Consider the following 27,667-nt stretch of genomic DNA (forward strand, 5'->3'; position numbering starts at 1 on the left):
GAGGGTTGGGACGACAGTGGCGACTTGTTGTAGGACTAGCATAGCCACCTACAAACATAAGTACTGTCATCCTTAAACCAGCAGTCTTGCCTAGAACAAGAGTCAAACAACAACACTTTCCATAAAAGCTTTTATAACAGGAATCATGAACAGGGAAGTATGTTGCCTATTTTGGAGGTAAGCAGCTATAGCTGTTTAATGAATCCTAAGAGAGGAGTACGCTACATTTGCTTTTTGTAACTGTAACAAAAACAATATCCTGTACTGGAGCTTTAAGTGGATCAATATTTTTGTTTTGATAATAGTAGACATAACGCTTCCATTTAGCCGCATAACACTGTCTAGTTGTGGGTTTCCGTGCTTCCTTTAGAATATCCATACATTCAGATGGAAGTTGTAAATAGCCAAACTGACTTCAGGAACCAAATCGCCAGGTTGAGTATGCTGGGATTTAGATGTCTGATTTGGCCTCTTTGAGTTAACAAATCTGGTCTGTTTGGTAGTTTTTTTTATGTGGTACTTCAGACAGGTACAATAGTGTTGTGTGCCAAGGTTGGTGTGCCCATGTGGGAGCTATTAGAATGATGGTGAGTGAGGTTTGTTTAATCTTTTTGATCAGAAAATGGAATTAGTGGGAGAGGTGGAAAAGCGTAAGCAAGTATCCCTGACCAATTGATCCATAGAGCATTGGCCTTGGATTGAGGGTGTGGATACCTGGATGCGAAGCTTTGGCATTTTGAGCTTCCTTTTGTGGCGAAGAGGTCTATGTCTGGGGTTCCCCACATTTGGAAGTATTGTTGAATCACTTGTGCGTGAATTTCCCATTTGAGGACTTGTTTCTGTGTCCTGTTTAAGAGGTCCACTAGTTGATTGTGTATTCCAGGAAGATACTCTGCCAGTAATTGAATCTGGTTGTGAATTGCCCATTTCCAAATAGTCTGTGCTAAAAGGGACAATTAAGATGTGTGTACCTCCCTTGTCTTTGCAGATAATACATTGTGGTCATATTGCCTGTCCTTATTAATACTATCTTGTGTGTGATTTGTGTCTGAAAAGCTTTGAATGCTAGAAATACTGCTAGTAATTCCAAGTAGTTTATATTAGAAGTCTGTTGAATTGAGTCCCATTCCACTTGTATAGTGAGGTTGTTGAGAAAAGCTCTGCTAACTATCATTGATGCATCTGTTGTGATTGTGGTCTGAGGTACAGGGTTCTTAAGGGGCGTGCCCCTTTGATAGGTTGGTGTAATTCCACCATTGCAGAGAGCAGTGAGCCTGGCGGTCCAACAATACTAGGTCCTGAATTTGACCCTGTGCCTTAGACCATTGTTGAGAAAGACACTGCTGTAGTGGCCACATGTGCAGTCTTGCATTGGGTACTATTGCTATGCATGATGCCATCATTCACAATATGTTAATCACCAACCTTACTGTATAAGTGTGGTTGTATTGTAGCTGAGATATGAGATTGTGAAATGCTTGAATCCTCACTGGGTTCGGGTATGCTAATCCTGATTGAGTGTTCAGAATTGCTCCCACATACGGCTGTATCTGTGATGGTTGCAGGTGAGATTTGTGGTAAATGATCGTGAATCCTAGATTGTGTAGGATATTTATGGTATATTGAGTATGTTGTTGACAAATTTGAATTGTACTTTAAAAAAAATATTTATTAACCAGTCGTCCAGAAAGGGAAAACATGAATGTGTTGTCTTCTGAGGATTGCTGCAACCACCCCAAAGCATTTCAACACCCTTGGGGCTGTTGTTACCCCCCAAATGGTAGCACCTTGAACTGGTAGTACTTTCCTGCAACAACAAATCTTAGACACTTTCAATGTGCTGGAAGTATGGGAATGTGGAAATAAGTATCCTTGAGGTCTAATGCGGTCATGTAATCCTGTTTTTGTAGTAGGGGAATGATGTCTTGTAGAGTGAACATATGAAAGTGTTCTGAAAGGATGTATAAACTGAGGGGTCAGAGAACTAAAATTGGTTTGAGTGTACCATCTTTCTTTGGTATGGGTTAAAATAGTGAATATACTCCGGATCCTTGTTGGAATATAGACACTATCTCTATGGCTCCTTCGAGTAGTAGTGATTGTACCTCCTGTTTTAATAAATTGAGATGTTCCTGAGTAAGTCTGTGTGAACAAGGGGGAATGTTTGTTGGACTAGAGAAGAGTTGTAGACAATAGCCATGTTGGATAATTGACAGAACTCATTGATCTGCATGATGTTGTGCCATTGTGTGTAAAAATGCACCAGTCTTCCTCCCACAAGAGATGTATGCTCTATGGGGATTTGTAATAAGTCACTGTTTTGTCGAGGTGGCGGAGCCTCTGGGAGTGGCTGATTTACCTCTTCTTCTATAATTAGATCCCTTGTAAGAGCCTCTGAATGAACCTCTGTTATAGTAGTGTGGCCCCTGTTTTTGTTGTGAAGTTATTCTGTTGTTGAATGTTGGAAATTAACCTCTAAATTGTGGCCTACAAAAAGTCCCTCTAGTGGGTGTGGTGTATAATGCACCAATGACTTTACCTGTCTGAGTCTTTTAAGCTGATCTATTGTGGAATAAACCTCTGGCCCAAATAAGTGTTCTTTATTGAAGGGCATGATTAACACTGCTTGCTATATCTCTCACTTATGTCCTGAAGCTCTTAGCCACGCATGTCTCCTAATGATTATGCTTGTGTTGACTCCCCTTGCTGCTGTATCAGCTGCATCTGTAGCACATCTACAGGGAGTGCAGAATTATTAGGCAAGTTGTATTTTTGAGGATTAATTTTATTATTGAACAACCATGTTCTCAATGAACCCAAAAAACTCATTAATATCAAAGCTGAATATTTTTGGAAGTAGTTTTTAGTTTGTTTTTAGTTTTAGCTATGTTAGGGGGATATCTGTGTGTGCAGGTGACTATTACTGTGCATAATTATTAGGCAACTTTACAAAAAAAATATATATACCCATTTCAATTATTTATTATTACCAGTGAAACCAATATAACATCTCAACATTCACAAATATACATTTCTGACATTCAAAAACAAAACAAAAACAAATCAGTGACCAATATAGCCACCTTTCTTTGCAAGGACACTCAAAAGCCTGCCATCCATGGATTCTGTCAGTGTTTTGATCTGTTCACCATCAACATTGCGTGCAGCAGCAACCACAGCCTCCCAGACACTGTTCAGAGAGGTGTACTGTTTTCCCTCCTTGTAAATCTCACATTTGATGATGGACCACAGGTTCTCAATGGGGTTCAGATCAGGTGAACAAGGAGGCCATGTCATTAGATTTCCTTCTTTTATACCCTTTCTTGCCAGCCACGCTGTGGAGTACTTGGACGCGTGTGATGGAGCATTGTCCTGCATGAAAATCATGTTTTTCTTGAAGGATGCAGACTTCTTCCTGTACCACTGCTTGAAGAAGGTGTCTTCCAGAAACTGGCAGTAGGACTGGGAGTTGAGCTTGACTCCATCCTCAACCCGAAAAGGCCCCACAAGCTCATCTTTGATGATACCAGCCCAAACCAGTACTCCACCTCCACCTTGCTGGCGTCTGAGTCGGACTGGAGCTCTCTGCCCTTTACCAATCCAGCCACGGGCCCATCCATCTGGCCCATCAAGACTCGCTCTCATTTCATCAGTCCATAAAACCTTAGAAAAATCAGTCTTGAGATATTTCTTGGCCCAGTCTTGACGTTTCAGCTTGTGTGTCTTGTTCAGTGGTGGTCGTCTTTCAGCCTTTCTTACCTTGGCCATGTCTCTGAGTATTGCACACCTTGTGCTTTTGGGCACTCCAGTGATGTTGCAGCTCTGAAATATGGCCAAACTGGTGGCAAGTGGCATCGTGGCAGCTGCACGCTTGACTTTTCTCAGTTCATGGGCAGTTATTTTGCGCCTTGGTTTTTCCACACGCTTCTTGCGATCCTGTTGACTATTTTGAATGAAACGCTTGATTGTTCGATGATCACGCTTCAGAAGTTGCAATTTTAAGAGTGCTGCATCCCTCTGCAAGATATCTCACTATTTTTGACTTTTCGGAGCCTGTCAAGTCCTTCTTTTGACCCATTTTGCCAAAGGAAAGGAAGTTGCCTAATAATTATGCACACCTGATATAGGGTGTTGATGTCATTAGACCACACCCCTTCTCATTACAGAGATGCACATCACCTAATATGCTTAATTGGTAGTAGGCTTTCGAGCCTATACAGCTTGGAGTAAGACAACATGCATAAAGAGGATGATGTGGTCAAAATACTCATTTGCCTAATAATTCTGCACTCCCTGTAGTTGCGTTGATAGAAATAGCCTGCCCTTCTGCTACTATTTGTTGTCCTCTTTTCTGATGTTACAGTGGAAGATATTGTAGCAAGTCTTCCATCTGATCCCAATGAGCCCTGTCATACGTTGCTAGGAGTGCTATTGAGTTTGCAATCCTCCAACAGTTAGCAGCTTGCATGGCAACTCTTTTGTCTGCTACATCACATGAACATCTCCTATAGACTGGCTATTGGCTTGTCTTCTTGCTGCACTTACCACTATGGAATCAGGTGGTAATTGTGCCCTAATAGATACTGGATCAGAGGGTGCAGTTTTTTTTTTTTTTTTTTTTTTTTTTAAAAATCAACCCCGGGTGCAACGATTCTCGCTTTTACAGGCTCTTTAAAAAGGTCTTCAGCATGTCTAAGCATGCCTGGAAGCACAGGGAGACACTGGTATTCTTTAAATTAAAAGGAAAATCATCCTTAATAGGATCTGTATTTAATGGTACATTATGATATGCAGCTGCCCTGGCTATAATGATTATAAGCAGTGGGATCTTCAGGAGGAGAGGGCCACACTGGGTATAAATCTGGATCATTAAGGGAGAATGGGATCTGAGTCATATGTATCCCATGGGTCTGCCTCTTCTTGAGGATCAGTTAAGTCATCTCTATGTGGTGATGTAGATAATTCCTGTGGAGAAAACTGTGTTTAATGTGTAGGTGAATGTGGTGGTGTAGCAGGAAGAGAAGGAGAATGTGGTGGTGAAGGCTGAGACTGTTGCGTTGGCTTTTGTTTCTCCTTCTGTTTGAAGACTTTGATAGGAGGAGGCCCAGCATTTAACGTCTCAAGAAAAGTCAGTATTCTTTTTATTGTTTGAGGAGGAGGGTCTATGATCATTTCTGTTTCTTTGTGTATATGAATCTTGCACTGTTTAGCGTCCATAACCTCTCATATAGGTTGTATTTCTGATGACTCCTCAGTAGCTGGAGAATATTTACTACCAGCAGTTTTTCGATTCCGAAGTCTTGGATATGGAATGCTTTACTCAGACAGAAACAGTCCGATTCGAAAGTGCTGTTAATTTTTTTCACACCAAGATAGGAAAGTCCGATTTTCGGCTCAGTACTGAAACAGATGTGGCAGGCTGTTTGGTATATGCTGAATGCACTTTGGTCTTTTCTTTCGGTGCCGAACCCGAGGGTTGGTCATCCGAAGGTAATTTTCGGGTCCGACCATAGCCCGAAGGCAATGGAGGACCTAAGATCGATGCAGGAGTCTTTTTAATAGTCTTTATTTGGCAGGACGTGGCATGTGTACAAACGTACTGCCCCAGTGGAATGGATTGGCTGTCGACATCGGAATCTTGATCCGAATCTGTAGGAAGTTGCCTCTGTATATACTATCTCAAAGTGAGAGATAGTGTGCACACACTCCCAGGGTTTCCCTTACAGGTGGATGGCGTCAAAATTAGAAAATACTAATGCTCTATTTTGTGGTAGTGTGGTCGAGCAGTAGGCTTATCAGAGGGTAGAGTTAAGCATTTGTTGTACACACACAGGCAATAAATGAGAACACACACTCAAAGACTTAACTCCAGGCCAATTGTTTTTATATAGAAAAATATTTTCCTAATTTATTTTAGAACCACAAGATACAGAATTCAAATAAATTCATAAATTGGAAGGTACTTGGCATAGGTAAGTGTGGAACTTTGAGGTAAAACAGTAAGGTAAACAGTTTTGGCAAAAATGGCAAAAAGCTATAAGGTAAGTACAAGTTAGATTAGCAGGTAAGTAAAGCACTTACAAGTTCAGTCTCTGGGGCATAAGCAGACCACCGTTAGGGGGTTCAAATCAACCCCAAACACCCAGTACCAGCAACACAGGGCTGGTCAGGTGCAGAGGTCAAAGTAGGGCCCAAATAACATAGAAGCCTATGGAGACCACGGGTGCTCCGGTTCCAGTCTACTAGAAGGTAAGTACCTGCATCCTCAGGGAGCAGACCAGGGTTTTTTTGTAAAGCACTGGGGCGATACAAACAAGCACACTAAATACACCCTCAGAGGCACAGGGGCGGCCGGGTGCAGTGTGCAAAGTAGGTGTCGGGTTTTAGATAGAAATCAATGGAGAGACCCGGGTTCACTCTGCAATGCAGGCAGGGCACAGGGGGGCTTCTCGGGACAGCCACTGACTGGGCAGCGATGAGGGCCGCCTGCTGGTCACTCCTGCACCGGTAGTTGGTTTGTCTCAGGCTTGGGGGCTGCGGGTGCCGTGCCTCTTCCAGGCGTCGGGTTCTTTGTTACCGAGCAGTCACGGTCAGGGGAAGCCTCTGGATTCTCTCTGCAGGCGTCGCTGTGGGGGTGAAGGGAGGTTGTCCACGTCGTTGGTGTCACCTGGGGATCCTCTCTGCAATGATGGTTCTTCTAGACACAAGCAGGGGGCGTCGGGTGCAGAGTGTTGGGGACTCACGCTTCCGGAGTGAGGCTGGAGTTCCTTTAAAGATGGCTTCTTCTGTGTTGTTTGGACAGAGCCGCTGTCCTCAGGAGTTTCTTGGTCCTTTGGGATTCAGGGCAGTCCTCTGAGTCGGCAGAGGTCGTTTTTCCTGCTGGATGCATCGCTGTTGCAAGTTCTTTGAGTCTGGAGGCAGGCCAGTAGGGCTGGGGACAAGTCAGCTGTTGTCGCCATCGTCTCTGCAGGGCTTACAGGTCAGCAGTCCTCCTTGTTTCAGGTCATCAGGAATATGTTTTCCTGGGTACAGGGTCGCCCCTAAATACTCAATTTAGGGGTGCGTTTAGGGATGGAGGGCAGCAGCCAATGGCTACTGTCCTTGAGGGTGGCTACACCCTCCTTGTGCCTCCTCCCTTTGGGGAGGGGGTACAGCCCTAATTCTATTGGGGGAAATCCTCCAAAGCAAGATGGAGGATTTTTTAAGGAAGGGGTGTTTGACAACCTCCCAAACCATATACTCTTTATGGCTACCCTGCACTTACAATGTCTAAGAATTGGCTTAGACATTGTAGGGGCATGGTTTTCATGCAGCTATGCCCTCGCCTGTGGTATGCTACACCCTGCCTTAGGGCTGTAAGGTCTGTTAGAGGGGTGACTTGCCTATGCCACAGGCAGTGGGTTGTAGGCATGGCATTCTGAGGGGGGTGTCATGTCGACTTAGTCTTTTTCTCCTCACAAGCTGTGAGGCAGTGCATGTGCTGAGTGAGGGGTCCCCAGGGTGGCATAATACATGTTTCAGCCCTTAGAGACCTTCCCTGCCCACAGGGCCCTTGGTACCAGGGGAACCATTTACAAGAGACTTATCTGTGTGTCAGGGCTGTGCCAATTGTGGAGACAAAGGTACAGTTTAGGGAAAGAACACTGGGCCTGGTTACCCGTGTCCCAGCACACTTTCAATCATAACTAGCATAAACAAAAGGCAAAACGTTAGGGGGTAACCATGCTAACAGTGGCGTTTTCGTACAGAATCCGATTCTGCAACAGAGACGGCTACACGCTGTCCTTCTTCTAGAGCGTGTTCATCTCCGAAGATGTCTGGTGTGTGTTATGATGACTTGGATGCCATCTCCATTCAACGCGCCCTTTGGCACCGAAGAGTCTCTTTGGAGTGAAACGATCTACAGGTGTCGCAGGTTTCTTCTCTGTGTTCCAGAGATAGGCAGAGATTGCACACCAAATGCTGATCGGTGTAGGCAAATTTGGCGTGACACTGAGGACAGAGCCGAAACGGAGTCCATTCTATCAGCTTAACATTGTTTGACTACAATTTGTCGAAGTAGGCCCCAAAAGGACGAGGTAACCCCAAACAGCGTATAATCGACCCCGATGACTGCAAACGGATAGACTATAAGGGTGGAAAACGCAATCGAAACTATATCGATGTTTATAGAAAGAGGAAAGTTCAGAACATACCGAACCAAGATGTACCGGAGCGAGAGGTAACACATCTGAACCAGACAGCGGAAAAAAAATTAAAAAAATAACTCGATGCCCATGTGCAGTATCACCGAGAAGAGGAGTCACTCGATCCCATGACTTGAAAATTTTCTTCAAAGAAAAACAACTTGTACCACTCCGAGTCCAAGACTAGATGGCAGAATTTATGCAAAGCATGTGTATCTACAGCTACACATGCCATCGAACTTATATATATACACACACACACACACAAATAATGGAGCAGCTATAGTTTGCAATTTATAGCTATGCCACTGCTCCTGAAAATCCCTTTACATGCTTGCGCACAACAATAATGTGAAACACAGCTACACACAAAAGATGAAGAGTTGCGATGCAGTGAGAGTACCACACCACTCGAAGGAAGACACGCTGACCAAGCTTTCACTGTGGCAAACGATCGAGTAGGTACACGAGACATGCCGTTCTCACTATTGCACAGATGTTCATGCGAGGCCAGGTTACAGGTTAATGTGCTCACTGCACTCCAGGCGTTTATTTAAAAATACAAAATACATTTCAAGAGTAGTTGAGGGGGCTTGCACCACACTTCAGTGTTGCTATTTTAAAACAGTACAGCTCCTCAAGAAATTACAATACAAGAACTACATCAACATATAATCATGCAGGGGACCCAAACGTTAATAATTAAAGAACAAATAAAATCATTTTTCATCGAAAAAAGTTGAGGGAAAATGAATAAACGTATTGCTATATTCCCTCAATCTCCTTTACAAGCAGGAGAAACAGCACACCTGCTGACTACACCAGTTAACTTCCCTTCCAGCAGAAAAACAAATCCAAAGTACAATAAATTAAGTTAACCCTATAGAGATGTGGGGTTGAACTGTTCCAGGTAAAAATCCTTATAACAGAGCAGATGCCACAGAATTAACACTGTTGAGACCATTTCTTCATATCTCATCCTAGTCGCCATTGTAACAAGGAGCATTTGTAGTTAAGTACAGGAGACGCTCCGTTCGAACACAAGCAATCGTATTCTTTATAAAAAAGTTAGAATGATGTCCTCATTCACATGGGACTCAGACATAATTTGGGGATGAAGGAAAAGTGAGTCCAAGGAACCACTCCTTCACTTTGGAACAAAGTCAAAAGGTACGAAGGACTTGAAACGTCCTTACTTAGTACCACAACGCTATTTCATTAAGAGCTGTGATGTACGAAAGAATAAATTAAATGATGTGCTTAACCGATGTTAAGGACACTAAGAAGACTATCTACTTCAAATATTTTTTAGTTCGAACGAGTCACTGGATGAAAAGGTCTTGTATATCTGCTCTGTGAAGGTCAAATGAATGTCCCAGGCAGTGACTGAAAGCTGTACTAGAGGGTAAAAAATACATTAGGGTCATCAGGTGTCTAACGATAATTTTATGACCTGTGGAGAAGAGACTACCCCGCCTTATCCGATAGGTTCCTCTTACCACAAGATAGGACTTGTAGTTATCCATGAGCATGCCTGTCTCAAGGAGTTTGCATGAAAAAAAGACGTGTGATAAAGACAGGAGGTAAATCCTACACAATTATGACGATTGTATGATTTACCTCATTCAATTGTTTGATATTTTCCTTCAGACAAGATTTAAAATGTCTAAAAACACACTAAGTTCATGTATTACAATTATCTCCGTCAGCTTCCAAATTGAAATGTTTATTCTACAGTATGTTGAACGATTTAAAAACTAACTACACAAAGAACTATTATCCAGAAATCTCAAATGTGTGTGTGCTTTTACAAACTGTTAACTTTTGTGGCTCTTCGACTGATAACATATCCTACATTTAAATATGCATTCTACACAAATATATCACAAATGATACTCCTAACAAATAATTACAATGCAACACGTGTAAAGAAATAAATGAAAATCAGAAGAAAAGAAAAGTAGCATTACGTTTTCTGAACTTCTCACTTAATGCATACACATCCATACAAAATCATCTTAGTTCTCAACGACTGTTGAGATCTATTTTAAGTGTATACCAATATTTGATGTTACAGTGGCAGATCCTCCCCTGCTTATGCTATTTATTACTTCACTACTACATTTAACAAACATTTGAAAGCCAATAGGATTTGCCTTTCTCATGAAATTGCCAAGCAATTGGCTTTGCCAATGCTTTACTGGAAATTATTCATTTAAAACATAAAAAAGTAAAAGAAAAACATTTGAGAACACTGGAGGAAAAGTAAGCATATCAGATGTTTCAAAACCTTACACTGACTTTAATACTTCTAATCATTATAAATAGCCACATTATTTGTTCGGGAACATCAGATTGATGTAAAAAAAAAAAAAAAAAAAAAAAAATGCTGTGCCAAGACCTATATTGCAGTCATTACCATATCTGCTACCTGCAGAAGCCCAGGATTAGATTTTTTAGCTTTGGGATAAGAGGCAGCTTCTTTTCAGTTATGTTAAGAACACCTACCTCAAACGACAGCTGAGTGTTCAGCATCAGGCCCCCAAACAGCACCATAAATGCAATGTGTGCCAATGTCTGTGCATTTATACAATGTGTGGAATGCTGGAAATAAAACAAACCTTAAAGTCTAGTCTTTAGTTATACCCTGGCAAATATATACCAGTTGCAGTGCTATTACAGAAAAGCTAGAATGGGTGGGGAGTAACACAGCAATAGGGGGGTGGGGGGAGCAACAAACTAGGAAGACAGCAAGAAAATACATGCTCTCCCATGGGCAGCTGAATGGAAAAAATAAAAAGCAGTTCTCTTTATGTGAGCAAAGAAAGGATAAAAGCAATAAATGGAAAATACGGTTAAGATGCTATGTTCCAGGGGAGGGACAAATACAAGAAGAGTAAGGAGACATTGAAAAAGATGTAAGAAAATGAGAGCAACAAGAAAGGAAACTAGTGTAAGAAATGGGGTTCGAAGGCCGCTAAGTTTTCGGTAATGCCCACAAAGAATTTGACAAATGGCAACACTTGAAAGAGTTTAGAATTTAAATATTCAAGGAAAAAAATTCAGTTGAGAGAAAAAAAGTTATTTGGGGTACCATTAGGAGCAATTACACCCTCATGACGTTTTCTATTTGATGAGGGCTGTTTTCAAAGAGAAATGTTTGGTTCACTGGATAATACATAAGACACTACAGAAGTAAAAGTCTTAATATGATGATGTCTTTAAGTAACAAGACTTTAATACTAAATATTCTTGGGGGTGGCCAGTAGCAATCTATTTGGGTGCAAAATACAGACAACGATTGATAGTGTGTACATTATAAAGCTGAAATGTACAAATATAATCATAAAGGGTGGTTTATAAAGATTAAGAGATGTTTGCCGACAATGTGTGTATAAATAAGCAAAGCAATGATCGTGGTTCTCTTACATTTTTAGGTTGCAGATATAATAGCCCAATTTGGTTCTTCATAGCTGGTTTGTATTAGTGTATGACTGGCTATTTAGGCACCTCAAATATCAGGAGCCGGTTTGCATCCGCCATATGGAAGCGGTGTTTCACTACTTTAATTCCAAAATGTCCATTTTAAAAGTACAGGCTCATAATATAAATGAGCTCTATGGCAGCGTTGCTTTATAGGCCTGAGTGGTTGCTTTTGAAAGTAAACACTCAGGCATTTAAATGAGCTCTATGTTTATTGGAATGTGTTGGCATATATCTATGAGCTACTGTTTCATATTCTATTTTATATTACAGTTACACAGATATCAGTCAATGGTATTAATGACATGGCTGACAAACATCTACTTTAAGCTGCCTGGCCCACTGGAATTAAATAATATTAACACCAAACATGAATCTTGTCCCTGGTTTTCGCAAGAGCTTAAGAAATAAAAGGAATCTTTGAAAGAAGTAGAAAGAAGAGTGCATAAAAAATAGGCTTACAGACAAGGCAGCATATGTTAAACAAATATGGAAAGAAAAATAATAAGTAAGAAAAACAAAGACATTTTCAACTCATTGATGATTCATTGGCTAAAAAAGCAGCACAAGACCTTTATTAAAATAGTGAGTCACCCGAGTAATTCGCAATTTACCAAAGTAACAATTACCCCTACCAAAAAACACTAGTTGATTATCTTTTTTCAATGACAAAGTAAAAACTGAGACAACATTCACATTCTATTGGACTTTTCCAACTTTGAGGTAATGGGCATGCCTCAGGAAGATGTGCCTGAAGATATATGGTATATGCTCGAACTACATAAACTTTTCACCTTTCGTTTTGCTCCAAAAGGAGGAATGCTTGAAAAATATAACCTCAAGTAACCCTTCAGACATTCAACACTCTTTGTAGATCTGCCTTGACTTAAAAAAACGAAACTATTTAGTTCTACTTTTACTCCTGTCATTAAGCACATTATTAATAGGTCACTGAACACAGGTGAGAAACTATTCATTTTCAAAACAGCCATTGTGCGACCTCTGTTGGAAAAAAAAAAAAAACTTTCCCTTGATCCTAAAGACACATCGATTTACTGTCCTGTGTCATTACTACCTTAACTAGCAAAATTACTTGAGAAAGCAATCACATTTAAAATACAGCTTTGAGAATATCTATTTTAGAATAATATCAGAGATAGGCTTTAGAGCAGGATGCAAAACTGAAATCATCTTCACTCAGTGCCAGATAACCTCCGAACGTGAGTAATATCCCTGATTCTCTTCGCCACGTTTGATTCGATTGACCATCATAGCCTACTACATAGATCAGAGACCACCAATACCAAGGGCACAGTCCTTAAAGGGATAAGTCACTCATATCTAACAGATTTCAACATGTTCAATTCAGCCATTTTCTACTGATCAAACTCCCTCTGCAGTGTGGAGTTCCGCAGGGATTCGTTCTTTCACCATGGTTATTCAACCTACACATATAATCACAAGTTTTATTAAAAGAATATGACTAATCTAAAATGCATATGTTTCGACTCCTGCATAAATATTGTTTTGCATACTGCTGTTAGGTTTCCTGAGGTTTATCATTCCGCTAGCACCAGGACGCATCCCTAAAAGTAGCTCTACACTTTACAAATGCACTGTATTGTATTGCTGTATATAATATCTTTAGCAAGCGAGAGTGCATGCACTGTCAAAGGGTGAAACCTAAAAAGGAATTCTTCAAGTCCACTAACATCACACACAAAATTTACAACAAAAGTGCCACCGAGTTCCTATGTAGAAATTCAATTAAAAAGTACCCAACAAGAATCTGAGGTCACACAACAAAGTTACCTCTAATTCCAGCAGTAAAATTAAAAAAAGTGAGCAGTATGAGCATTCAGAATGCACGATGAGAAGATTTGGCGCAACCTTCTATAAGACCCTAAACCCATCATTGAGCAAGTTTTTTACAATATTAAAAAAACGTTGCTATTCACTAAATAACAAGCTGCTTATATAGAAAACCACTCACTTGCAATTATCCTCTCCTAGCGTGAAGACACTTTTTACCCTTTTACCACGATAATAATAAAAAATCTAATAATATTCTCAAAACTTTTTTTAAAAAGTGTTTGAAGGTATCTAAATCTTCATGCTTATTAAGGACATTTTACACAATTATGTGAATCCGTTACAGATCACATTACTGAAGTAGAAATCAGGAGAAGTGTGCAGAGTACTATTGCACTCCATGAAAAACAGCATGGTTGGAAAAGTCGTATGATTGTGGTTTATTTTCTCAGATGTGAAACACATTAGGATTTTATGGATAATAGTTCTTTGAATAGTTATGCTTTGAACCGTTCAACACAATTTAGATCAAGATTTAAATTTAGACATGAATGCCTAATATATGACAAACTAAAGGGGTTTGGAAATACTGCTGAAAAAGAGGGAGGGGATTTAAGCTGCTGATGGTCTCATCTCTTTGGCACCACCTTATTCACTAGCAGCACCAAAATTCTGCAAATGGCTTATGAGTGGTCAGAGAAGAATGCCAATGGTGAAGGGCAAGGCCTCTAAAGTAACTCTGAACTATCTGATAACGTAACTTGGGGTCTAGAACGGCAGCCCCAAAGAACATGTCATGTTACTATTTTTTTCTTTTTTTTTAAAGCATTCTAAAGAAACGTTTGACTTTTTTTTCCCCCAAGACCTCTGGCTTCTTCAAAGGGCAAATCCACGGATGATGCCTAAACATTCTCAAAAATCCTGTGGCACACATCCAAAAGAGTAGTCTCTGTTACTTTTTAATTAGCTTTTGCTTGTTTATTTTACTACTTTTGTTTTTGTTTCAGTAACTGCACCCTGCTTTCTACATTATACTTTATGAGTGCCTTTGGTTCAAGTCTCATCTAAGGGAGGCCTTTGTAGACTTCTTTATTTTTGCCTTGAACGTACTCTCCTCCGTAATCCCCAGTCTGTCATTGCACCTCCTTGTGCCATTAGCACAATCTTCGCTGTCACCTTAAAGCCTTCCCAAATAATTTGTTGGGTTACATCCCCCTTTTCATTTCCCTTAAATAGTTATGGATGATATATATCAGACCTCTCCTCGCATTACCCCAGTAGGAGGAGGAGCTGTTACAGTTCCTTCCTCTTTAATTTACAAATTAATTGATGCTTAGCAGAATCCTATCACGAGTGGCAAGAGGGCGTGTAAGGGTCAGAAGTTTAATAAAGATTTACTTCTTCACTTTCCTTGAGTAATCCTCTTTGGCTTACAAGATAAATTGGTGATGAGCATCTCCTGACACACACCACACCTTGTCAAGAATCTGCTGCAAAAGTGAAGACCTACAGTCCTGCGACATTCAGTTTCTCCAATGAATGCTTACATTTCTAACAAGCCTACCATCATCATTGAGGTTACTGAGCTGTTAATGTGGGCACTGTCTCGAGGGGGATATAACATCCCTGCACCTACCCTTTAAGAAAAGGAGATAATCTGTCCCTCAGTCAGAAGCAAATCACAAAGTCTTTCAGATCAGGTTCCTGACAAACTGTCTATGGCAGAACAATGGGCGACAATTGCACACATGGAGGAGTGTGCTACTTTCTCAATAAAGTAAGAGATCTACTTAGGACACCAAGAATGACATACTAATGGAGTTGAGAGACCACCTTAGAATGGGAGCAATTCGTTTGGAATGATGTATTCTCCTTTAAGTGAGTGTAAAACATTTCTTAGTGGAAACTTCCCACTGCCTTCTACATCCTGTCAGCAACGGTTTATCAAAAAGGTTTTGACAGGTTCTCAAAAGATAATGCAATAGAATTGCAATAGGCATATAATCAAGGTTGTGACATTGTGGAGGGAGCTAAGCATTGGCCAACTAGGAATTTACCCTTCTGACAAATGGGAGTGAGCTGCAAGACGTCAGGTGGGCACACATTAAAAAGGATGTTGATTGTTTGAACAATTTTGAACCTTTCTAAAGAAATCAAATAGATTTCATAGGCCCCAAAATTCAGAGATTTTTAGTAAAATATGAAAAAGACACTTTTAGATGTGGTCTAGTTCTGAATCTATTAAGTGATATTCCCTTGATGGCTGCTTACCCAGGAAATTAGCATGCCATTTTACGCTTCAATGTAAGCTATGTTTTGCTGGTGTAAATCAAAGATATTAGGTGGGTCGTCTGGATCCTGCTCTAGAGGAAGAGGTATTAAGGTGACGTATTACTGTATGAGGTGGAGCTCTGGGTATGATGCAGAATTAGTGTAGAGAGGTCCTGAGATGAATCAGGTATACTGTAGTTGCTCCCCACCCCCAAATGAGATTCAGTTAAATGAAGATCCCATCAAAAGAAAAACAGATCCATAAATTCAATAAAATGATTTGATGCTTGTGCCAATTGCCACCTTACCGGAAGAGCACATCACTTGAGGGACAACCAATGGCTCCATAACGAGGGAGTCATGTACACACCAAAGAGAAGCTAACATACATTAAAAGAAGACCTCTCCTCTCTCCGTCAGCTGCCATTGGACCAACACCCCAGCGATCACAAATCCCTGGACAAACCAGATGTGCTGACTTGTTTCTAGGTCTATTAATAGAGGTTGAGTGGGAATCTGACCTTGGATACGAGGGCAGAGTTGATGGTATGAAGAGAAACAACAAAAGGGAGAGTAGCCAGAAATGAAAGAAATTCAAGTGTCCCAAGCTTTGCAGACAAAATTTGCTAAGTGCTGGAAGCACTCAAAGGGTGGGGAGGCCTGGAAGCAGATGGATGATTTGCTGACAATGGCTGGTTGTTCTAGGCTACTCTCTAGTTCCAATATTCTACACTATTTTCGCTCATTCATTCTGTTGTATCTAAATTCCTTCTTTGCTACTCTTTCTTTCCCCATTCTCTTATTATTGGCATTATTTAAGCAGCAATGTACACAGAGATGAGATTTCAGAGAAGAGAAAAACACACACGATTACACCCAGGAATCCTTACCCTCCAAGCACTGCAAGGACACCAACACCTTGCTGAACAACACTTTCCTACAAGCAGTAGGATGAGCATGTCGGAACAGCAGCTTGTCTCACTTAAGGGTGGGACAGAGACTGTACAATAACTGAGCGAGTTTGGTGCCTCGTTTTCCCTCTTCTAGCTGAAAACGTGAAATAATGCAATTTAAATGTTGTTTTAAAAAAACTGAAACTTGCATCACCCAAAAACACACCACCAACACAAGACTGCAACCCATATTTCATTAATGAAGAAAGCTTAAGGTGTCAAAAGTCTTCCTGTTCGGTTCCAGAGGTCAGACCAAACTGAACTAGTCAAAGTGTAGATGCATAATGGCACAAAAGCAAATCCAACAGGTCACATTTGCTATGAGGAAATGCCAATAAACCAAGGAAGGATTTTCACTGAGGCAGAGAAAGACTACTGTGAACAAATAAAGTAACCACCTCACCCATACTCACACAAAAGACCAGTTTCAAGGACAGGTTCAGGAACACAGATACAAGAAGGCTGTCATATTTACATACTACCAGGCACAGTCTGCAAGACGACTGCAAAACTTGTGCAAGTAATGTGTCCACAATTGACACCTTGCATTCAATATTACAGTAAAGAACTTACAGAAAAATCACATACCCATACAACTCACCTACACAGACAGCCAGTCCCAATTAGGACCGGCAAGGGACCCAGTTATGAAAAGCTGAGTAGACTTCTAAGGGGCAGAGACGTGCAATTTTCACACCCGGGGCGCGGTAGAGTCCCATTTTTATCTGAAATATATCTTACTTCACCAAAGTCAATTACCAGTTAACAGTGGTGGCAGCAATTAGTCACCTTCACACAGTTTGAGGGACATCTTGGGTGTAACAAATGTAGAGAGTCTAGATCTCCTGACAAATGCTATATTAAAATTCGGAGACCCATCAGTAAACTCGCAGATCTTTCGAGCATACCTTGTCTTTTACTCTAGTGAACTTAAACCGGACAGGGCAGCTCTATTTTTCCAAGTCATACAGTCTACTTTGTTCCAACCAATCCCTACTAATACACAGTCAAAGAACGGGTGAATTTATGAAACAATCCCAAAATGATTGTCCGTGTCTCAATAGTTTAAACTGTCAATATGACCTTACATTCTATTAGCCCCAAGAAGCAGAACAGCATAAATGGTTAAGGCTGTGCTACAGATACAGCCAAAGTGTTAATTTTACTTTTGTATTTATTTCCTGTAGCAAGACATTCCGATATGAAGCACTGTACAAAATAATATTTTATTGCATGGACCATAAATTCCTAGATGCTGTAGAATGCGGTTAACCGAGCGGGCAAGACAACATAGTACAATGCAAAGTAAAGCACATATGTGAGTTACCCACTAGGATCATGGTTAAATGTGCATACTAACAGTATGCGGTGAAGGTCCTGAGAGACAGTTAACCTTTGCTATTTTCTGTTCGCATAACAAGAGAGAGGCAAAACGGGTTCACTTCCAAAACAAATGCTAGTGGAGTAGGACGGTGCTTGCTATAAAAGACCGCTTTAGGAAGCAGGCAGTCACTGCACACATAAACCAGTGAATGAGCGAGCACCTTGTAGAGGTCAGTACAGCGGAGAACTAGATGAGCTGTGAGTAAATAAACTAAAGGGTTTCATATCAGTGGCTTTCCGCGCATCTCGGTATTAAACTACAAGGGGTATATAGCCGATACAGACTAAATACATTTCCGAAACTTTGAGAGCCTCATTGCTAAACTAGCAGTGGATATAAACTAAGACAAGGAGTGTCAACTAAGCTATCTGAGTATGGTGTGCGTGGTTCCGAGCTGTGGAATAGCAGGGGAGCTGCAGGTCATGACTGATGTGTACCGGCAGAACTATGTATTACGTCTATATAAAAACAAACCACAACAAAACATAAAGGGGGGGTGTTGGGGGGGGGGGGGCGGAGGGAGAATAGACTAAACAAAGGCGTCGAATATATATTTGTTAAAAATAAATGTAACAGTTGGGGCAATTCACCCTGTCGTCGATCGACTCTGATATCGACTCAACACCCGACCCCAAAAACGAGAACCTACTGTAAGTTCCATCTCCCTTCTGGTCCAGAGATGGCCGTGCGTCCCCCCTCCCGCGGCCCGTGCAATGATGCCAGCTTCTCAGACAAAAGCAGGAAGGCGCTGGGGGAAGCGAGGAGGAAGAGGAGGGGGCGACTGTCACCAACCGCAGCAGAAACCATGGAAACTGTCAAATAGCCTGGTTTCCATGGCGCCAACGGGATGGAAGAGGGCGCGGGAAAGGATGTGGGCGACCCAGCAAAGGGACCGTAGGATAACGCTGTTCAGGAAGGAAAAGCGCCCTCCGCAAAAGCCGCTTGCCACGGCAAAGATCCTGATTTGCACGTAGTCTACCGGACAAGACCGGTGGCTCGCGGCATCTCCCCAGAGCCGACAGTGCCTCAGAAATGAGGAGGCTGCCGCCGGGATTATCAGATGGCTCAGGGGTGGAGGCAACAGTCGCTGAGCTGGTGTCTCGGGGACGGTGGGTTGGGAAGTCTCCGAGTGGCAAGGGGGTGCAGCTGCTTCCCGACGTCGCCAGGTGCCATAGTTACAGCGCTACCATTGGTTCGGCGGAGAGTATGGGTGTAGGGAAGGGATGTCTATAAGTACCGGAGGGGTCCCCCCGGCGCGGCCACCGTACGACAGGCAGCCCCAGACGAAGGATCTGAAAACCTGAACAAAGGAAGAGCTAAGTCAGTGAGACTCTCGGCGACAGTGCTATAGGAATCGGAGGGACTAGTCATCGTTGCGCGACGGCAAAGCGGGACTAGTCATCGTTGCGCGGCGGCAAAGCGGCACTAGAACACGGCCAAATCTGGCTAGTGCACTACCTACATTGAGGTTCCGAGCGCAAAGACACCCTAATACATTCACAGTGGTTGCGGATGGAGACGAGCATTCACGTCTTCCAAGTATTGCGCCCCTTTATAACTATGCGCCTGGGGTTCCCTCAAGGCGCAAGGCACACTAACTTACTTTTCTGAGGCGATCATGCACAGAACCCCAAGGGTGCTGCTCTTGTGCAGATCTCAAAATAAAGATTGGAAGGTCAGCCCCAAATCACGCTCAGTGTTACCGGTGGCGAACAGAAATTTAAACTTTCGTATAGATTTTTTTCCCCCAAGCACGAACGCGCCTCTTCCGCACACGGACATCCCCTCTAGTACTGCAGGCCCAAACTCATTTAGCGAGTCAGACATTTTCAGGTTTGGACGCCCAGTGTCTCCCAAGAGGTGGGTACTAGCGCCAGCAAACAAGGAATGGAGCGACAGTCACGATGTCTGGCACTGGTGCCTCCTCTTACTTCTCTCTCCTACGCTCTTCTGAAAGCCAACAGGTTGAGGAAACACGTGGGACTTCTCCCCTCCCCCGGAGTACGGGCCAACTCTCCTAAAGGCATCCAATATCTTAAGCCTTCACCTACCCACAAGGGGCGATCAGCACTCCAGAGCAGGCTAAATCTCACAAACACCAGGACAAATTAAATGGGTTAGGTGCCAGAGGGGCCTGGCCCCACTTTGGAAGACACTTAAGTTTTGTGGAAATTATTTCAAATAAGGCTTTGCGTTCTCGTTGATATACAGCAGGAATGTTTCTCACTGGAAACAAGGACACATGGGCCTACAACAAGCGGGGACAGCCTACACATTGACACAGAAGTGGCCCCCACTTGATAAGAGAAATTAGGATGTTACCCAGCAAATGAACCACACCACCCGAACCCCTAGGGAAGTGAAATGACCTCTAGTCAGGATATAATTACAACATGCGCCAAATGACGGTTCACGATAACGGCACACAAAGGATAAAACTGAGTGAGAAACCCTGTACGAAAGAGAATGACTGATCACACCCTTTCGGAAGGATTCCTGCTAGTGGACTGTGATCCATTACAAGTAGTCTTCCCTGTATCATGTGCGCTCCCGGTCCCCACCCCGCATATGTATTCAAATCACTGGGGAAGCAGTTCGAAGCCACGTAATAAGGTTTAGGAGTATCTGGATCCAATTGTACTCTAAACCCAAAAGCAGCACTAAGGGTACATTTAACTATTTTTTAATGTAGACAGAAAACACCTAGGTAAAGTGACGAGTTAGCACTATCAATAAGCCCCAAATTATTAAGTCTCTACAGGAAGACTTTTGAAAATGTTGGCATTAGTGAACGCAAAAACACAAGTGAAACCCAGCATACTAATTTGATCAAATTCATCCCAAACCGGTAATTGGGATTTACCAGGGAGAAAAAGAGAAAATGGATTAAAACACATCAAATTTCATGTTTGATTGCATCAAATCAATGATTCTGGCACAAATGTAAATGCCAACAGAATACAAAAAGACATGCCACTGGCTTGTCTAGATTAGCGCACAACCAATAGACAGCCTCAAAATGGCACCTTCTTATGTTATGCAGAGTCAGAGAGGGTATACTGGCTGTGTGCAGGTGCAAGTCTGGCGAAACCTGAGGTCTAGTGGGACTACTCGAAAAAACAGTTCTTCAGCTTCTTGTAGACTTCAAGAAGTGAGGAGGAGGTTCTTTTGTATAGTAGCATGTAGTTCCACGCTTTAGGAGCTATGTAGGAGAAAGCTCGACAGCAGGATCTGGTTTTCAGTATGCTGGGGATTTGTGCAAGTAGGAGTCCGGACAAGCAGATGTGTCTGCAAGATTTGTGGAAGCAGATGTACCAGTTGAGGTATGCTGGGCCAGTGTTATGTAGTGTCTTGAAAGTGTGGGTGAGGAGGTTGAATCATGCTCATTTGTATATGGGGAGCCAGAAGAGTTCCTCTAGAATTGGCATTATGAAAGCATGGAAGGTTGAGTGTGGTTCTGGCCGCATAGTTCTGAATGGTCTGCGGCCTTCTGTTTTTGCTAATCCTAGGGGTTCCCAAATTCCAGTTTTCTTGTGACCAGGGTGTGCATGACAGTTTTGCAAGTGCTGAGAGCCATTTTAAAATCTTCCTCAGCATCATCAGGGTATGGAAGCACAAGGCAGTGACAGAGCACAGTTGTGTGTATGTGGAGTTTCCTGTCAATGATAATCCTGAGGTTCTTGGCGTGGGTGGGTGTCACTCCTAGCAATGTTGGCAACCTGGTGGAGACCCACAGCGAGGTGCTCTTCTTGGAGATCACAATTTTAGTCTTGTTGGTATTGCGCTTTAGAAGTGTGGTCTTCATCCAGCGGGCAATTTCGGTCATGAAGGCATGAAACGTGATCAGGATACTAGGCTCTTGTACATAAAGAAGGGTTTGAGTTGCAGGTGGTCGGAATAGAAGAGAATGTTGATGTCGTGAGATCAGACAATGCTGGTGGAGGGATCATGTAAGCACTGAAGAGGGTGAACTTATGAAGCAATCCCAAGATGATGGTGCGCGCCTCAATAGTTTAAACCAACAATGATCTTACATTAGCCCCAGGAAGCAGAATGCCATAAAACAAAAGAGCAATAGCTCCCCACAAAATAGCATCAATGGTTGGCTGTATCTGTGGCACAGCCTTAAAGTGTTAATTTTACTTTTGTATTTATTTCCTGAAGGAAAACATATTATACCACTAAATGCTGGTATCACATTTTGTATAATTTCATGCAATCTTTAATGAACTTCAAAAAGCTGATTACACAAGTTTCGCACATTTACTTGGGGGCTCCTTGCAGCAGGCTATTATCATGCCATGGTAGAAGGAAGGCATCCATGCTTCGTAATCACGCTTGTTACTTAAAGCAATAGAAAGGTATAAGATTGTGCCAGCAGGGCTAAAAGAAAAAAAAGTCAAAAATATTTACTACTGAGGCTAGTACGAGCTGAAATAAAAACTTTAAATATAAAACCCAATATAAACGTTGAAATCACTGTGCAATCATTCAATCTCATGAGTAAGAAAGAGGGAAACTTTTTAAGTTTACAGAACAATCAGTGTATGTTTTATTCCTCGTAAACACTTCCGCTGCCCCTCTGGACACCGCTTTGTACAGCGTTTACGGCACCTGTACAAAAAGGGCTATTAACTTTAGGCAGCCAAGCTAGGGCTGGGAACCTCGACAGATTTGTCACACCAAAGCGTATGCAACTGCGAAGCCAAAAAGGCTCAAGAGAGTTTATTAACATGTACTAATCCTTCATTAGAAGAAACCGTTGCTTTAGCCAAAGACCTAAAAATATCTACTCTAACATCCAACATTCTCACTCAATCATAAAATGAGGGTGTGCATATATCAATAAATGGATTTGAAAAAAACAATTATTTTACTAAAGATCAGAAAAGTAAAAGCAATAATGCTTTCACATGATGAAAGTCTCAGATTGAACCAATAAAACTGTAAGAAATGTGGCTATGTGCATCCTTCGGCAAAGATTGCAGTAAGTGTGATTGCAAGGGTTAGTTTGTTAATGAATGCAGATCTAAAATACACATCTAAAATATGCAAGATCAGACTGATGAAGCCCAAGAAATGAAAGAATATGTAGAGAACGTAGTGCCCATGGTTAACTGTAGCTCAAGTGATAAGCCTTTATGCAAAGTTTCTTTACAAAATTGACTATATGATACATGTTAATTCACCCATTATCGTAAAAAATGAATGGCTTGATATAGTACTGAGAAAATCAGATATAAACCCAGGCGATTATCAAAATAGTATTATCTTAGTTGAGTATTTCCGGTCAAAAATCAGTTTCATTGCAAGATAAACTTTTGTAAGATTTATTTGGCACAACACGGTGAAATTATTTTAGACTGACATCATTTAAAATCTCCTAAAATAAACTGACAACTTTTTTAATCCCCAAGCATATACTGTTAACATATCTGACTTTTAATGAAAAGCTTTTCAGACATAAGGGATTTTCTAATATTATAAAAAGGTGGAAACTAATATCTATCACAATAAACACCAAACGAGTGATAGTGCATGATCAACCCATAAGGATTTTTAAGAATTACTTGGAGAAATGTATAGTGTTAACATTACGGAACCCACAGAATCTTGTTTGAGGCATTCTCCAGTTGTTCTGAAAAGGAAACAATTGACAATCTAAAACTATGAATCGATTTGCCGTCTTTCGCTCACAATATTATTACGGACTGCCACCCACTTCCCAAAATTAAAGACTAGGTAACACCCTTACAAGGAGCCCAAGTGTTCTTCACTCTTGATCATTATTAAAAAAAAAAAAAAAAAAAAAAAAAAAAAAGAAGGACTACCATCAAATTGACTTGGATGTAGGTTCTATTGACTTGACAACAATTGCCATTGATGTGGTTTTTAGGTGTAAGAGAATGTCATTTGGCCTGAAGTCCACACCATCTGTTTTTCCAAGATTGAAGCAGAACTTGTTTCACGATATAGATGGCATAATGGCTGCTCAAAACAATATATTTTTAGGGGAGATATTGTTTCTTGGGCTCTATAATTACTCGAAATTCACTGAAAAAAGTCACTGGCAGGTCAGAAAGTATGAGACAAATTCTGAAGTAAAATGTGCCTTACAAATGAGATGTCCAGAATCAGACCACATTTGAAGATACAAAAAAAAAAAAAATTACCGTCTCAGCCACAGATTTAATATGTTTTAACCCTGATCTCCTGTGTACCTTCACTGTAGATGGCAGAATGGATTGGCGGCTCTCCTTGATCAACAAAATGAAGGTCTAATAACAATAATGAATTTGCGACTAGGATCTTAATGCCTTCAGTTTGCAAATATTCTATCAGTGAAAAACATTTAGGATAACACATTCAAAATACTCACCAAACATAAATAAACATTTGGTGCAAATTGTAGCCGGGGAAAAGTTTGTGAATTATTCTGTTTGTTTTGGAAGATTGATTGCCTGTATTAATGACTACCTGTTTTATAAGGGACTTATTCAAGGTAAACAAAAATGTGTGAAAATTGCCATTCTCGCCTGCCCATTAATAAGGAGTCTGAGAAGGGTTGTATATCATGACTGGGAGATCTGTATTATCACTAAGGCCGAAGATGGTGAGAGTACAAACAAATGTTTTTAGGAGGACAAGTAGGTTGAATGTTTAATCAATGATCAAGCTGTGAATGGTTACTTACTGGTAGGAATAGTTTTGCAGCTTGAAGCATTTTCTGGATTCACATGTGCATTTTTCAGCCATCTAGTGGTTGGGTCATGAACGTTTTGTACATAGTAGTCCCTTTTCTCTTTTTTTTTTTCTCCTGCTGGACGTCGACTATCCCCATCATTTGTTGCTTGCTCCTTCTTCCGATATCAGGTGCCCTTTCTTTAAGTCTCACTCTTGGTCGTCATCTTAAGATTCATTTTTTTTTGTGAGCTTCCTAATAATTTTCTGTAGGATTGTCCTCTGTTACTTATTTGTGTCGCCTCATTTAGTAGAAAGGCGGTTGGGTCATCGGTGAATCCAGAAAATTCTTCAAGCTGCAAAATTACTCCTACTTGTTAGTAACCATTTCATTTAAGAGCGTGAATCTTTTCTGGATTCACATGCCCTGCATTGATTTTGTAATGGTTATCTTTATTGTGGTGGTTGTGTTAAAGATGAGGTTGAGCATTAAAAAAAAAAAACATATGTTTCAGAACACTTTGCCCCACCTGTACTTCTGTTTACTTGAACATCAATGCAGTAGTGCCTTTGGAACTTATGTATTGATGACCATGTGGCCACGATGCAAATGTCGTTCAGCAGAACTTTTGCTAAAAAAAGGCTATTGTTGCTCCATTCTTGTTTAGTATGCTCTTGGTTTTTCTTGTAGTTGAACGTCAGCTTTTTGTGACGTATTTCAATTGTCGCTGTTACTCATCTTGAAATGGTTTTCTCTCTCACTGGGTTTCCCGTACTGTTTGCAAATGTTACGAAGAGTTCCTTTCCTGATGGTTTTTATTTTTTCCATGTAATACATTACTGCCCTGCGGGCACCCAGGGTAAGTGAAGCTTTCTCTGCTTGAGTATTTGGATTTTGGCAGAAACATGGGATTTGAATTGTTTGATTTATGTGAAGTTGTGATACGACTTTTGTAAGGAATTGAGAATTAGTCCTCAAGACTACTCTGTCTTTGTGTATCTGTATGTACAGTTCCTATATGGCGAGTGCCAGTAGTTCGCTTACTCTGCATAATGAAGTCATGGCTGTTAGAAACTATGTTTTTAAAGTGATACATCCTAAAGTTGCTTTACAGATTGGTTCAAATGGTTCCTTCAGTAATCTTCGCAAGTACCACATTGAGATGTGGGTGCCAGTGCACTCCCAGACGGCGCTAAGCTTTTAGCCCCTTCTAGAAATCTTGTGTAGGCTATCATCGCTGCAAGATGTACTTTTAGGGAAGCATAAGATAGGCCTTTTTCTAACAGATATGATGAGTATCTGATTACTGTGGTATTGCGTCTTGTTTTGAAGCAGATAATTTATTTGGCACCAATGTGTGAATCTTTCCCGCTTTGCAGTATAACACTTTCTAGTTGTTGGTTTTCTTGCCTCTCGAAGCACTGCCACTGACCAATTTTCATGTCTTCAAGAGCCATGCTGCTAGACCCCAAGTGTTTGGTTTGGTTCCGTCCCTTTCCATGGAGATCAGGTTTTGTAACACTGGCAGCTTTTCCACTTTTTTTTGCCATCTCCACTAGGTCTGAGTACCAAGTCAGTCTTGTCCACCTGAAGATATGAGTAGGAATGTCATCTGTGACTGTCTGCATTTGTTGATTACTCATGACAGTAGTGGTATCGGAGGGAAAAGCATAAGCAAATTTCCCTGACCAGTTTGTAGACTATACATTCTCTAGGGACTGAGGATATGGATGTCTGAATGCGAAATACTGTCATTTTGCGGTGTTGCGAACAAGTCTATTTTTTTTTGAGTTCCTCATTTTTGGAATACTCTCTCCACCACCATTTTGTTCAACTCCCACTCGTGTGAGATGGATGCCTGTCTGCACAGTTTGTCTGCTATCACGCTGTCTACTCCCTGAAGATGTATCACTGGTGTAGTTATATGTCTTTTAATGGCACATCTTCATTTCTGATGCACCAACTCTGATAGTGGAAATGACTTTGTTCCCCCTTGTTTGTTAAGGTTAAGCGTTGTTGTATTGTCTGTATTTGTATTGATTTGTTCCTCAATTCTGTTGAAAGGCTTTTAAGGCTAGGGACACTGTTTTCAACTATGTTGGACTGATTGTTGTGGTTTCCATATTCCCTTGACATGGAGTTCCCACATGTAAGTTCCATATCCACAGTGTAACGCAGCTGTCTTAAAGGGTCTTCCTGCTGTTACATTTATCTTGTTCCACCTGCTCATTTCCTCCCGTATTTTTTGTGTGACATCCACTAGATCGACCCAACTCCCCATCACTTATGACCATTGGCTCTGTATCCATTCTTGGATCGGTGTCAAGTGAAGCCTTGCATGTTGTATTAGTGGTATGCATGAACCCATCGTTCCTAACACTTTCCCCACAGTCATCACTGTCAGACTGACCCTTCTAACACCAGAGAGCTTCTTCTGTTATCGCTTGGAATTTTTATTTTTTTTGCATAGAAAACCTTTGACCTGAACTGTGTTTATCTTCACTCCCAGGAAGAGTCTGTTGTTCTGGCGTGGGTGAAAACTTCAACGTTTATTGTGAATCCCAGTTTGTGCAGTGTCGTCATCACTGTTTTTATGCAGACTTTGCACTTGAATGCTGAGCTTGCTCTTACCATTCAATCAATGTATGGAAGAACATGTTCTCCCTTTCTTCTCAGATGAGTGGCTACAGCCGCCAGACACTTTGGCATAAAGTCAACCCCATGAGTATTCAGAAAGGGCAGTAGTTTGAACTGATAATGTGTCTTGTTTATTACAACCCATAAGAAATCCTTGCATTTTTAATTGGGATGTGTAGATATGTATCCTTCAGGTCTATGTTTGCCATGGAATCCCCCCAGCTGGAGATGGGACACAATTTCTTGTAGTGTTAGTTTG

The 27,667-nt window shown here is 41.3% G+C and overlaps 1 protein-coding gene across 8 annotated transcripts in view; it reads right to left on the reverse strand.

Moving 5' to 3' along the window:
* The window catches only part of TAOK2 (TAO kinase 2), an 873,025-nt gene that overhangs the window by 667,958 nt on the left and 177,400 nt on the right, over positions 1–27,667 (reverse strand). The window contains exon 1 of one of the 8 annotated variants that reach the window (XM_069244103.1): positions 18,739–19,549. The exons of 5 other annotated variants lie outside the window; for them this stretch is intronic. The gene's annotated coding sequence lies outside the window, so the exon portion shown is untranslated. Of the gene's footprint in view, positions 1–18,738; positions 19,550–22,350; positions 22,473–27,667 lie in introns of those variants that run through there. 2 more of the 8 variants (XM_069244096.1, XM_069244100.1) reach the window with 2 other exon arrangements.

The sequence above is a fragment of the Pleurodeles waltl genome, chromosome 7 (assembly GCF_031143425.1).
Source record: "Pleurodeles waltl isolate 20211129_DDA chromosome 7, aPleWal1.hap1.20221129, whole genome shotgun sequence".
NCBI classification, from domain to species: domain Eukaryota; kingdom Metazoa; phylum Chordata; class Amphibia; order Caudata; family Salamandridae; genus Pleurodeles; species Pleurodeles waltl.